Source organism: Pogonomyrmex barbatus, unplaced genomic scaffold, assembly GCF_055798465.1.
Source record: "Pogonomyrmex barbatus isolate J1 unplaced genomic scaffold, ASM5579846v1 scaffold8, whole genome shotgun sequence".
In the NCBI taxonomy this organism is placed as follows: domain Eukaryota; kingdom Metazoa; phylum Arthropoda; class Insecta; order Hymenoptera; family Formicidae; genus Pogonomyrmex; species Pogonomyrmex barbatus.
In genome coordinates, this window is record NW_028297182.1 from 6,604,379 (window position 1) to 6,619,788 (window position 15,410).

General features: G+C 40.4%; 1 protein-coding gene across 5 annotated transcripts in view; it reads right to left on the bottom strand.

Annotated features, from left to right (window-relative positions):
• The window catches only part of cv-2 (crosveinless 2-secreting protein), a 39,531-nt gene extending 24,517 nt beyond the window's left edge, over positions 1-15,014 (bottom strand). For 2 of the 5 annotated variants that reach the window (XM_089083878.1, XM_025218045.2), the window contains exon 1: positions 14,533-15,014. The gene's annotated coding sequence lies outside the window, so the exon portion shown is untranslated. Of the gene's footprint in view, positions 1-10,108; positions 10,297-11,321; positions 11,979-14,532 lie in introns of those variants that run through there. The other 3 variants (XM_089083875.1, XM_089083876.1, XM_089083877.1) reach the window with 3 other exon arrangements.
• Positions 15,015-15,410: the final 396 nt, after the last annotated feature.

Below are 15,410 nucleotides of genomic sequence, written 5' to 3' on the forward strand. Positions count from 1 at the left end.
CGGCCGAAGAGCGCGCGCGTGTGCGGCTCTGTGCGCAAAAAAAAAAAGGCAGTAGCTTGCGCAAAAGCGCGAGCGAACGAGCGAGCCTACGGGCTGGCGTATAGCAGCACGACAGTATAGGTGCACGTGTGGTGGGAACCGGGTGGTGGCAGAAAAGGGGGAAGGGAGGGGACCAGCAGGCTCGGTCGCTTGCATTTACGTGAAGTGTATCGCGGTGGAAACACCTGCGGCACCGCGAGGCCGATTTAAATGGATGTCGGGAATATCGATGCACCGATGATATACGCGATTCTTATGATTCGATCTTACGATCTTACGCGCGAGCGTGCCACGGAAAAACTGATATAATTGACGACTTCGTTGAAAATTAATATAACGAACGATCGTTAAGTAAAAAACTTAAGATACAAGATTGTAAATATTAAATAAACAAAATGATGAAAAGTAAAAAAAAAGTAAAGTTTTTTCATCAATTACCGTTACGCAATTTCAGTAACCTTTGTCTTTCTAATAATTTAAGTTATAGTTTGAAATTGTGTGCTAGGCAACGTTCTCGCAAAGCAATAGACGTCGAGCTGAGAGAGAGAAAATATTTCGTAACCGTGAAACTGTATATTTTTTCTGCGATTTTGCGCGCTCATCGGGACTCGCTCTTTCTTCGCAGCCTAAGCGCGGAATATTGCTGCGATCTTCGGTATATTTTTACTGCGGCTGTATATTTTATCGGACGTGTGCCACACATCCCGGATCAGACTTTGTCGAGAAAGTTACGATTCTCGTGGATGTTATTCTAGGAAAGACAGTTACGACGCACAGCGGCCGCGAGATTAATCGCGCGACTTGTGACTCTTAATCTAAGCATGGTAGCTTTCGAAGAGTTAGGTAAAAAAAAAATGTGCCAATAGAGAAATCACAGCGAAAATGAAGAAGATGCGAGCAAATGCTCATGTTCACCATTAGAAGCGAATAAAAGAAAGAAAAGAAAAAAAAGGAGAAAAAAAGAACAAAGCGTGTATTATATATACAATTTATAATAAATAAAACATCTGTAAATTATTGAATAAAAAATAATATTCGTTTATTAAAATTGGGATATTTAGAGAAAATTTATCAAACTGTTAACAAAATCAATGTATAATTCATAAGTCAACTAATTTCTTTTAATCAAAAATAAATACTTCTTTTTATAAAAAAAGAGATTTAACATATAAACTATCGCATTTTAAAACACATAAATTGTAACTTGATAAAAATTTTAATAACGGACAGAAAAACATGTCGTAAAAGTTAAAATATGTGTCACGTAACAAATACTTTAGAAGTTTTTTTTCTTGCACAAGCGATCATGGATGTCGATCGCTTCGCAAAAGTCGGCAATAAATTCTACAATATTGCCTATTTAAAATAAAATAAATCATCTTTTTCCATAAAAATAAACTTTAAAAATCCACATTAGATATGTGGACGGTAATCCTCGATCCTTTCTGTTTGAATCTTCTTTTTCTCTTCACATTTTAAAATTCTAATAAATAATGCATACAAAACGGTAACGGCTTTATTCCATATGCTGTTATCATTGATTTCGTTATCGCGTTACACGTACGAGGTAATTATGCATTTAATGTTTTATCAATCCTCCATCTTGAATCATTATACATGAGAAGAAGAGGAAAAAGAGACTGGCCGGAGGAGTAAGAGCGGGCGATTACATCGCGCAACTTTTTCTCCGCGTTCGGGCAAAGATGAGCCCGCGAAGTTACGGGATTGAAAATAGAGACTGACGCGCCCATTATTCACGTCGTGACTTTTCAACGTCGACCGTGTTACGTACATCGCTGGCAGTTCCCTTCACCTTTTTTTTTTCCTCGGTTTCCGGCCCTTCCGAGCCCAACGATTCTAATTGTACTTCATTATTTCGACGACAGTGATCATTATTCAGAAGTTAAGTCGACTGGCCGACGTTTTTCTATTACACGCTCAACGTTACATCGAGGTTGATGTGACATTGTACATTTGAATTTTAAGAGAGGCTTAAGAATTCTAATTTACAGCATCAGAGATATTTGACGTTGAGTAATCTGATAGTAGTGAGATCTGGAAAAAGAAAAAGTTGATTCTAAGCCAAAAACAATATATCGAAAGACGAAATTAATTATTTATTACGATTGTTATATAGCGACTTACGTAACCGAATTCAGGAAATAGGCACACACTTGATTGTAATATTTTCTTTGAGTTTTTTTCTTTCTATTTTTGAAGTTAACAAGCTGCACCACTAGCTACGTGTAAAATGTAGCAGATGTGATTCTAATGGGATTGGCGAGGTCAGAGGGTGTGATCTTATTGGACAGTTTGTATCTTTGCGATTCAATTAATCGACCCATCGCAATCGCATTAGCTCTCCCAGTCCGATATATTTTTAGGCTGGTTGTATATTTCTTTTCGCGGATTTGCGAAAAGAAGAAGCGCGTATTGAACGGGAAAGTTGTAATTTCTGCAACTGTTATTCCGAGGAAGACAGTTACGGAGCATCCGTAAAATCATTCGTATAGATTACAATTTCGTGATCTATAACGAAAGGAAAGAGGAAGAAAAAGAAGTATCTCGAAGGGGCCTGATGAATTGGCCGGTTTAAAAAAAGTTTATTTTTTATCATACGCCAATAAATAATGTCTACGATTCAATAGATTTTAATTAACTGCTTGTTATTACAATGCAACATTTCTGTAAACTACATAAATTTTGTCATTATTATATTAAATATAAATGCAATGTTATTTTTAATTAATTGATTTTTTTTGTCTATGCCATCTTATATTAATATCGTCCGATTCAGAAGACTTTATTTGATTATCTTTCCGACTATCATTTATCTTTAATTCTATCTTTATTTTTTTACATTTAAAAATTATTTTGTATAATTTTATGATGTTTTAAAGCCGGTTTTGACAGGCGTGTCACAGTGGGTAATAACCTTTAGAAAGAATCTTGAGATGTGTCGGGTGTTTAACTGGAAGGGGGGGGGGAAGTCGTTTTTCCGCGCTTCCCCGTGGAAGTTCACGCATTCCTCCCGTCCGTTTACAGCGCGGCGAAAAAAAATCACAGAACGAATCGTTCTTTTTTCTGACTGGGTTCGCGGAACGGCAACTTGTTGCGTTTGAACTTACTATTGGAGCCTTCGCAACTTCGAAGAAACACGAGCGAGTTGAGTAAAAGTACAAACGCATAATTTCTAGAAGACAAATGAAAAATAAGAAGAGAAGGATGAAGTCACGATGTAAGCTCAATCGTAACTTCAATCGGTGCACGATATTTTCCTTCCGCGAGAAAACATATGTCTGTGCATATGTCTAATTAAAAATTAAAACTATATCAATAATATTTATTTTAATATTGAATAAAATTTAATATCAATAATAATGTTAATATTGATAATTTAATATTGATAATGATTTTTTTTAATATGGATATCTCATTTGTAATATTTTTCTATTTACCTTTACATTTCTAACATTAAATTTGCACAGAAAGGAATAATTTTTATTAACTTTGTCTAATTACTCTATTAATATTTATAATCGCTGAATATACAATTTTTTCGTAAAATATTTCAACAGGTATATTATATCGCATTTGTCAGCCACAAGCTTTCTTCGTCTACATAAACGGCGACATATATAATACACATCACATAAATTAATTAGCCGAGAGGTCGTTTAACACGGTAAATGCTCCTTGTTTAACAATAATATCGGCACGTTTCCATAGGCCGGCGGGCGATATGGACGCGCTACGTTTAGTCACGTTTACTAACGCGAGTCTATAATAATGAATTATCGTTCGCTAAGCAGTAATAACTGCTTGTTCGATGCGGTAATTATCGGCCGCGAACGGCAGCGGTAATCGTTCATTTAGCAATCGTTTATTGTAGGCTAATGTAATGCAACATTAAGTCCGCCGTTATCGATCTTTATCACGGGCGGCATTTACGATCTCTCTTCAACAGAATATGGGCGTTCCTCGTGCCACGGCCGATAAGACACGTGTTTCGGATTTTCCGCAACACAGCGACGGCATGGCGTTTACGCGCTTGCTATAATTATCGATATTGTTACATGACCGCTGCTCGCGATCGAGGATCGTACTTACGTAGGGATAATGCGCACTTAGGATAATTGATGAACAACCATCGTTGGCAGAACAAACGATCGATTTCGACACACACACACACACACACACACACACACACACACACACACACACACACACACACCCACACCCACACACACACACACACACACACACACACACACACACACACACACACACACCACACACACACACACACACCACACACACACACACACACACACACACACACACACACACACACACCCATACACCCCCCCCACACACACACACACACCGCTCGTTACGATCATCGATTGTCCTGTTCGTTACGATCGCGGTCATGTGTACCTCTTTTTTTTTTCTTCTTAAAGTCGCGAGCGCGCGCTGGAAACAAATCTTAAGCTTCAGACACTCGATTTGTCGAGGACTACCATGGAATAATTCTCTTCGGAGATATTTGTCAAATTTCAAAGTCCATCCCGTTGCTGGATGGCTGGAAGTAATTAAAGAGGCGGCTTTTCGAAGACTCCTTTTTACGCCGTGTACGTAATAATTTATGCACATAGAAACGCGCATAGCTCCGGACCGCTTCTCTGTCGGTGAATCAATATTGAAATTTCAATGTTTGAACCGTTTGAGTGCTCAAGACTGTCATGCCACTCATCGATGTCATTTTTTTTGCAAACTGCACGGTTCTTACACACGAGTGTAATAAGAGCTTGATTCGCGCTGTGTGTTTTATAACAGTTTTCTTAGATGGCATCAGCATGAATTGTTTACAAACTTGTCTCTTTCAAATTCAAAGAATATTTAAATCTCTCTGTCACGCATCCAAATTAAATAAGCACTCTCTCGGTTATATTGTTCATATAACAATATGACGTCGTGGTATAATGAAATTTTGTTGGAATACCGTCGCAAAAGCGGGAATTCAAATCGATAAGTGTCATTTTTGAGAATTGAAATTTTTCATACTAATAAGCGCGGAAAGCGATTCCTACATTTATTCACGAAGAAAACGTACGCGATTTTGGATCGCGCGAATGTTACAAGTTGTGGAGTAGTTTCATAGAAATATAAAAATTATTGCGGACTGCACAGCCGAGAGATTAAATGGCCGGAGAATCGGTTAATCAAAGGTTGAGGTTGAAGAAACTGGGTCTTCTTCGACGAAACGAAATGACAAGATGGGCGTGAGGCATGAGCATCGCGCGCGATAGAAAATTCTCGTCGGGGCGACGAGAATGTAGAATGTTCCTTGGCGCGCGACAGTTGCGATCGCGCCTCTGCGAATCCCTATTAATATCCGAGATTCTCACGTTGTCACCTGCGCCCGCGACGGAATCGCGAACGAGCGGAATCTCTCGTTCGCGCCGAGCGAGAAACTCGCGGTATCGTTTGTGCAATCGCATCGGCCGCGGCGGTGATTAGTTAAAAAGTGCCGGTAGCGTGGTCACTTGTCGATGCACAGAATTGTTCCTTGACTTCTCCCTCTGACTACATTATAATCGCGTAACAATGGCGCTTAGACTTTCTCACGCTGCTCGCCGCGGCGTGAGCGATCGTTAGTCTCACTTGAAACAGATCGATCCCATTGATAATCGTTGATTTTTCGATAATAAATGTATTCAGAATATCTTAATAATTTCATCATCTTTCGTTATCGCCGAGTATCACTGGTCTATTAATTTTGCGATTTTATATCACGCTATTTGTCTTTATTCCGTTTTTATGTGTCTTTTGTCTGATAAAAGCACGAACAATTAAAATTGCATAATATTGTCAACAAATATTCTAAAGAAAAGTTACTTGAATAGCGCTTGTGAGTAAGAAACGTACGTTTTCCGGCCAATATCTCATTTACAAGGATTCCTGAGATGTGATTTGGGGATGAATCACATCTGGTGGAGAGGACGCATTGAATAGCGAAAATAAAACTCATCGTAAACTACGACCGTGTGCGTTACACATGGCGGAAAAATGTTAGAAATGCGAACAGCGAATGTGGAATTTGTGTAGGAACGGTAGTTTGCGAAATTTAATCTCTAATCTCTCGGCGAATCGTATACCCACGTACGTTTCCAATTTATATTCGTGCAAATGACTTACTTTATTCACAACTTATCGTCTCGTCGTAAATTTTTAGGCCACCACTGATAAGACAGCGACTAATTTTAGATGATGACTATCGTTTGTCGGGCGGTTGATGTAATTTAAATCCCCATCTCACTCGACTACTATGAATATTTGTGAAAGAATTCAGTCGAAAAACTCAAGACTTCTGGAGTTGAAATTTCTTTGAAAAAAATTCCATCGAGAATCATTATCGTAAAAAAAGAACTAACAAGAACTAACTAACATCGAATCGAATAACCTATTCTGAGAAACCAAAGAGAAACCAATGTACCAGTATTTATGACACACGGTTCAATTTTATTTATTTTAATTATGTCCCAAAGGCGCGGCCCTTTATATAAAATATTTTCCATCGTATTTTCGATATAAAAAAATTACTTAGAATCTAAATATTCGACTTGAAAATTAATCGGAGAGTCCACAGTTAAAATTATAATATAAAAAAATTATAATCGAGGATTTCTTTCTAGCCAAATTTATTTTCACCGCCAAATTTATTTTCGTCTCAGACAATTTGATCTTGTTTGAAAAATTAGCTAGCTAAGTCTCCATCTCTTCGTGGATGTATTTAGGCCGTCGCAGTGAACACAAGGCATTACGCGTGCAATCCGTTATCGCGGCCTTCCACGCTCGACCAAATAATAATATCTTATGCATCCTTCGCTTCCCTTAATGGACGAGACGAGTTCCGCTTATCTCTGATTTAAAGCGGAGGATAATACTTTCGTTTCGCCGTCATAAGAATGCATCTGGCGGTCGGTGAGTCAGGGGTTCGGTGGACGAATAAGAATTCGACCTTACGTTGGCTTCCTTCGTTCTTTCCCCTCTTTCTTTTTTCTCCTCTTCCCTCCCCCCCCTCCCTCCCCCCTCCTGTCTTGCTACATCGTCTGGGCGTATAATAAAACGATCGAGGGAAAGCAAATGAATATTAAGACGATTACTTTAATGGATTTTGATTGAGACAGTTTTATCAGGACAATGAAAGTAAATATCCGCGCGCGCGCGCGCGCGCGCGCGCGTTGGTTCCCTCGTTCCTCGAATTACGACTTGCAATTGCATCTTTAAGTTGCGTCTTCGATAATTTATTTAAATTAAACTTCACTTACGGCGATAATTACGAGAAGGGGGGGGGGAGATATCACGCTCGCCGAAAAATTCGTGAGAAGTAATTGGAGTGATGTTTCTCCCTGTGTTTTATTAATTGCGATATATCTCGAATATTTATCTTTTAATCATTCGTCGTTTTACGACGAGTCGAAGGTCCTTTGATTCTCTCGCGGAAAAAACGCGGCCATACCTGCTCACAATGGTCAATTAGCCGCGGTTTCGAGAACTACGGTCGCGTTTACGGTCCGGAGAATTTCAATTAAACGACACGATAATATTTACACACGGTACATATGTTAAAATATTAAAAGTTATTCGTGCGAGGCACGGAGTATCTCTAAGATTCCTATGACGCGGCCGCGTCGGAGAGAAGGTTCAATTTACTTTTAGACGTCATTAATTCTTGCGAAATTCAATCTCGCAACGCGTAATCCACTTCGTCGTGAGAAGGCGGGACTTAATTTTCGAAGCGGTACTCGATTATTATCCGTTGCCCATTCAACACGGGCAACACGAGACTGTGGACTATGGACGGAGATGAGACGACATGTACGTCTTATGTAGATTTAATCAAACCGAGAAAGTTCGACTATATAAGAATTCATTTATGAAATCGAAAAGCGGCGGCATCACTCATGCGACGCGGATTAATTAACATTATTAAATACTCGGAAGAGTACTAACGACTAACAAAATAACAGCGGAAAGAGGAGAGCAGAGCTGAATTATATTTCTCGGCGGGGTTGTCCGAGATATATTAGTAGCCAGAAATGGAGTAAGTTGGGAATAACGCATTGATGAAATATATTATTTTCTAAATTCAATTATCTTGCCGATTATTTTTGACCATCAACGGGATACCATTGACAGTCGTCGAAAGTGATGACAATGGGAACTGAACACTGTTACAGTGCAGATGCGAAATAAAGGATTTCTGATAAGCTGGACGAATTTCATCGCGCGACAATAGCTTGACAACGTAAGCCGTCTCACCTTAAGGTATAGGACTCGCTACTGCTTAATTGAACGCTAGATTAAAATGCAAATGTCCAATATATATGCGAGTTGACATGACGGCCCTTGACCGATCGGGAAATATCAACGATAGATACGGAGACACCTATCGCGTCTCGAATTACCTTCTAGTCTCCCTCAAGTCAAATTCAAAAGAAATGACTCCTTACTTCCATTAGACATTCCCCTTCTCCATTGCGCCATAGTTCTGATAAAATAATTTCTTCAACGTTGACCTAAATTATGAAAAATGAAATGAAGCATATCCCATTTCAAATGAATTATTCTAAAATCATGACAAAAAACATTTTTTAATTTTTATTTTGAATTGCGGAAATAACGTTTTTAAAATTTATCGAAGTATCTACCTTTAATCAGTTTTTCCAATATCACTTTTATATTATCTTCTTTGGATTTCCAATATTTCTTTTTGTTGCTTTTTAAATAATTAATTACACGGTGAGAGAGAAATATATTTTACGAGTTTTATTTTTTAACAATATTAGTATTTATTACCGATAATTTATTACCGATTTTAATTTACATATAATGCCGGCTGGCCTGATATCACAAAAAGGTAGTTAATTATGCGAAGAGACGTAGAGTACGAATGGGTGTAATGGAGAGACAACGACAATGAACGCTTCCTTTTTACGTCGGTGTCGGGATTTACGGAAGATGTAATTTCTCGTACTTCTTGCGGTTGCTCGGCCCTTAAGTGCATCCGGTTGCTCGTCGACAAAGTTGCTGACGTATGCGATTGCGACGTTGGCAAATTCAATCAAAATGAATTGAAATAGTAATTTTAGAAGATAAGATAGATCAATATGTATCATTAAGAAAGGAATGTGTATTTTATTATTAATATAAAAGTCATTTAGATTTAATTATTATTTCATTTAGACTTAATAAAGTGATTTAGATAAAAGTCATTTAAGTCAATATAAATTAATAAAATCTAAATGACTTTTATTATTATTATTGTGATCTGCTTTATTGTTCTAATTTTTAAGTCAATTATAGAAGAATCTAGGACAATCGTTATCGATTATTGTCCTTAATATTTTTATAATCATTAAAATTGAGATATATTTATATATCAAGTTTTTCGTTTCAATATTTGATTAACCTTTAAATAGTAATCTTATCCGTGAAGGACATTATGAAGATATGAGATAGAAATTTGAGGATAAAAATTCGAAACATTTAAGAGCACTAATTTATTTCAATAATCTTCATACTGTTAACATCAAATGCAAAGGCGAACGCGAGAAATAAAACTTAAATTTTACAAATAAAAAGCCGAATTACGTGTGTAAAAATTATCTCGCGGCTTTTCAAACACCAAATACCCCTTTTCCGAGTCGATTATTACACCGCCTATCTCGCGGCCGCTTATTTTCTCGTTGTTTCTCGAAAAGTCTGATCGAGGTTGCTGTGGGTCCTTTCTTCGCTGCACAAAAGCGCGCATTCGTGCGAGCTCGGGAAGAGACGTGCGCGCGTGCGATTAAGCCGGAGAGAGAAACCGTGTGTAAATCGAAAGGCGCGGAGAGAGAAGCGGGAGAGAGAGAGAGAGAGAGAGAGAGAGAGAGAGAGAGAGAGAATAGAGAGCGAGAGAGAGGATAGAGCGGCGGGGTCCCTCTCGAGTGCGCCGGAGGAAGAGGAGGCGAGAGCGAGAGAGGAAAGGCTTCGACCTCGCATGCTCGCTCGCGCGGCTTACCGGAGTAAAGTGCTCCTCTCGGCCGCTCGATCCCGAGTCCCGAGGCCTCCGAGGAAGAAGCCGCTCTCGCGAGATCCGCGTCCTCCTCGGGTGATCGCGATCTCTTTCCTCCTCGATCGTGCCTCTGAGCCCGTGTTCTCCAGTCATTAAATCCAGTATAAGTTCGCAGTGAAGAAGTTCTCGTCTCTCTATCGTTATGCGAGAATCAACTTACGTTACTTATGTTAATCGTGCTTTCATTGCGCAGGGGATTTGTGTGTCGGTATATGTATGTGGCGTCAAAAATCTGTAGGTTTGTCTTTGTCTTAATTGTAAGGGAAATGTAGAGAGAGACGAGCAGGTATGTTGTCATCTTCAATAATTGCAAGTTGGGTTATCGTGTTTTACCACATTCCGATCGGGAATATTTTATTATCGATCCCATTTATGTACTGAGACATTACAATCTCTCTCTCTCTCTCTCACACACACATACACACACACACACACACACACACACACACACACACACACACACACACACACACACACACCACAATTTTTCTTCTGTTCACATCTATAATAATATCGTGTTTAAATAAAATTTAAGTAAGACTCACGAAGAATTCTTTTACCAGGTCAACGTCAGTTACCGTTAGGAAGACGTACGGAGGTAAAGTATATTACGATTTGCATCTCCTTACTTTTTTATATAAAATATTAATTTCTCATTTGACACTTTAAATAATCATATCTATCGTCACTTATTTCTCCTCATATTTTTAATGCTCGCAAGAGAAAACTTGCAATCCCTTTATAATTTTCTCTCCTTCGTTCTTATTCTATTCCGAAAGATCTATTCCCAGATCAGTGTGATGAATCCATAGCAAAATTGATATTCTGAATGTGAAACAAAAGTAACGTCGTTCCGCGACTTCGAGATAGCGGCGGATCGACGTATACACTTTCAAGTATCACGTTCGTCCTTCTTCCTCTGTCATTCGACGGAACGACACGTTGGTCGTTTCAGTCTCTCGCGCAGATACTCGTACTACCCTTAGGAATTTGATATTTGGGAGATAACGAATAATTACTTATTTCGAGCAAAAAACAGTGTTTTCAATATAAATAAATAATTTCTAGTATTATATATATATATCTACTGCCACTGCTAAATCGGATTTCCGTAAGGGCGTGCGCCAATGACTCTATTCTATTATATATTGTACTCTACCTGGCGGGTTCCGGCGGTGAATGGGGCGGACGATCAATCTCTCCCCATGTCAAGGGGTCGTAGAGAGTGGGTTCCACGATTCAGGCTGGTTCGATTTCAGCGCGAGAAACGGCGACCGACGGTTCGCACTGCCGAGAGGTAACTGGAAGTAAGTGGCACGAGCTGTCGCGTGCAGCCACGCCGCGGCGGAACGACAACACAACGTAACAGGTGCGTGCTGGCGAGGAAGGGCCCCCGACGTGCGTACGTGCGTGTGTGCGTGTGTGCGTGCGTGTGCCACGGCGCTGTGCGCGCGTGTACATACAGGCCACGGGGAATGGGATGGAACCGATATAGCGAGCCCGCGAGACGCGCACCGTCGACGTCTTGTCGGCTTGCGTCTTGAATCTCGCATCTGAAAAATATATCGTACCGGCGCGATAATTGCACCCGGCGCGAACGATACCTCGGATAATCGGAAGCTGTATGGTTATCTCGTTAATCTGGCGCCGCGCTTATTCCACGCGCGATGTTCTTTGATGCGTCCGACGTCATATCGTAAGTATCGTTAGTAGGAAATACCCGTTGTTGTGGCAGCATTTCAAGAATCAAACCACTTTTAGCTTTGAAGAGCCGAAGGTAAGCCAAAACGATTTCTCCGCTGTTGACCGATCGTAATTTAAAACTAAGTATATATATATATATATATATATATATATATATATATATATATCGCATTTTCCACACACTTTATAATATTTTTTGCGATAAGAGGAACAGCTTGATTTGGTAGTTGGTAATTTAATTGATTAGGATTAGCAATAATTGATCAGATTTATGGAAGATTGAATGATGATTTCTATTAGAAACTTTCTAGCTTGCTTTCGGTTTTTTGTGTTTTATTTATAAACACTTAAAAATATAATAAGATATATTAAAGATATTTAATATCTTCATATTAAAATATCATTAAGACAAGAATGTGTATTTTATTATTAATATAAAAGTCATTTAGATTTAATTATTATTTCATTTAGACTTAATAAAGTCATTTAGATAAAAATCATTTAGATTTTATTAATATAAATTAATAAAATCTAAATGACTTTTATTATTATTATAATATATTCTTTATTATACGATCCATACACATGTAATTTTCTTCAAGTTATTGCGTGTATTATTTTAATATTCAAACCAAATAACTCATTTCAAAATCATTTCATTATGTGGTTTGCATTACTTGACTTAAGCGATCGAAAACGGTCGCGCGAGATTTATCGATTAAATTGTTATCCGTTTATCGATTTCGTTTGATTAATCGATTGAGTCCCGGTGGTGTATGCCTTGATCGATTAATCGGTCCGTTCCCATTGATCGGATAAATGATTAAACCAATAATCCCTCATGTGCCTCGATAGATTCAATCAGATGAATCGACTAATTGCATTCGATAAAATTTTTTTCTTTTTATCATTCGCTTTGCCTCTGTAGAAAGTACATTCATATAAATCGTTACATTTTTTTTTAAAAAAAGACGACGGATATTTTGTCAAGGATTCGATCAATATTACATCTATCTTATACAAATTTGTCACAATTCATAAACAAAGAAATAGAACATTCCGACGTTTGTAAAAACGGCGAATTGTAAAAACCGATAGAGCGAATATCGATTGATCTCGTCAAAATTGTATGTTTTCGTACGCATTCGCGTACGATTTATTCGAATGTTTTATTAATTTAATTTTAGCGGTGATCATTTTTGAGAGTACTCTCGCAGTTACACGCGCAATCGATCGATTACGACTACGAGCGAGTTGAGTCGGTGCGACGCAAACCGGATTACGAATCCGATTGCACAGTTGACGGTGACGATTCTGCGCGAATTTCTTCTTTCGCTGTTTTCGCTCGTGACTTCGTAAAAATTGATGTTAATGTTGTTTTCTTTGGATCTAAATCTCATCGGGATGGTATGCCGAGCGCGATTGACGTAAACAAAGATCGAGAGCAATATTCTCATCCCGCATTTCGCTAAATAATGACTCACGAGCTCGAAATTCGATTGAGCCGGCGACTATTCCACACTTATATTCTGTATTCCAAGATGAATACAGCCGAGACGTCCGTTCATTTCCTCACCCCTGTCACTTCTATCGAATACCATCCTCGAAAAATGGAGGATATTCGAGAGCTCTCGGTCCGTCTCTCGCGAGCGACAATAAATATACCTGGCAATAAATGTCTAGCAAAAATGCACGTCTCAGAGGCGGACGCTCGTCGTTAGGCGAGTCAAGCAGGTGAATGCGAATCGAGACTTCATGAAGAATCGGAGAATCGCTATTATCGAACGGGAATCACGTGTCGCCTTCGCACGTGTCTCTACTGGCAAGATCCGGCGAACTCCCGCGAGAAGTTACGCTTCGCTTTCCTCCCGGTGATATCACGTGCTAAAAATCCGCTCGCTAGCCCGATCCATCCATCTCGCGCCGTATAATCCGCATTCTCGGTGTCCCGTCATTTCCTCCCTCCTCTCTTCTTCCCATCGTCCGTGTCCTCTCATCGCGCGAGGATCGCGCTTTAATTATCCCTATATGTCGCGCCGAGACTCCGCGAAGGAGCCTTCGAACGCGCGCCAAACGCGGCTGATTTATGGAAGAAAATATTCTTCGAATACTACGGAGTTAGCTCTTAATTTTAAATGTCAACTCTTTAATTTCTTATTAAATGTCAACAGAGAAAGTTAATTCGATATTAAAACATAGAGTCGACCGGGATGATCGTCATATATTTTACTATGTCATAATCGTCAATTCCTAATGAATTCGTCAACGCCCTTAATAACATATTAATTAATTTAGCATTAATTAAAAATCCCATGATGATTCACCGTGTGTCCCTAGGGGATTTCATTCTAGAACATAAATTCCATTATATTTCTGTAACTTTTTTTTTTTTTATATATTTCGCGCTGTTCTACCTTCCTCCTTCTTTTCATTATAAAAATTAAACGCGATAGGGATTACTATTTGCTTTATTATTTGCTCCGTCACGGACTTTTATCTCTTCTAAGTGATTTTTCCTAAGGGATGTACAATCAGCTTCTTTCTGTTCTCGGCCCATCCGACGGCCCGTATCCTCGAGGATCTCGTTCTCGGCGAGATACGCGGATACCTCATCCCCCTTCCCCCCCTCCCCCCGGCGTACGCGACAACCGATCTCTTACACTCACCTGCGAGGTATATTCCCTCGTCGCGCGGCGCGCTCGCTTGTCGGTCGCGCGTTCGCCCGTGCTCTTTCACAGGCTCCTTCCTCTCAACTGCCGTCGCGGCCGCGAGAGAAGCAGCCGGCGACACGCACCTCGCCGCGGAATCGCGTAACGATGATGACGATGGCGACCACGACGACGACACACCGCACTGTTCGCGATTGATACGATGCGACCACGATCGGCAGCAGGAGCGTTTCCCTCGCGCGCGCACTCGCGACGCGAGCTCATTTGCGGCGGGTACGAAGACACGCGCGAATTTCGGCTTGTCCTCTCAGAGGCGGAGGCGGCTGCGGCGACGGCGACGGCGACGATGACGATGACGATGACGATGTGTGGTCCAGCACCGGGTACCTGTTGACTACCAACGCGCACCGTTCAACTGGTCGTGTGGTGATGTCGCGTACGCGGCGCGAGCTCTACTACAAACCTGAATGAATTCCGCGTCAGCTGCTCGCCGCAGCTGCACTGAAGTTCCGTTGCGACTTCCACCTCCGTGTCCGCGCGGAGTAACAAAGATCACGCGCGATCACCGAGAAAGAGAGAAAGAGAGAGAGAGGAACACGGAGTGAGGAAAGGGTGGGAAGACGTAAGTTGGCGGTGGTAGAGAGTAGCCGTGGTTGTGGTGGTGGTGGTGATGGTGGCGGTGGTGGTGGTGGTGGTGGTGGTGGTGGTGGTGGTGGTGGTGATGGTGGTGGTGGTGGTGGTGGTGGTGGTGGTGGTGGTGGTGGTGGTGGTGGTGGTGGTGGTGGTGGTGGTGGTGGTGGTGGTGGTGGTGGTGGTTGTGGTGGTGGTGGTGGTGGTGGTGATGGTGGTGGTGGTGGTGGTGGTGGTGGTGGTGG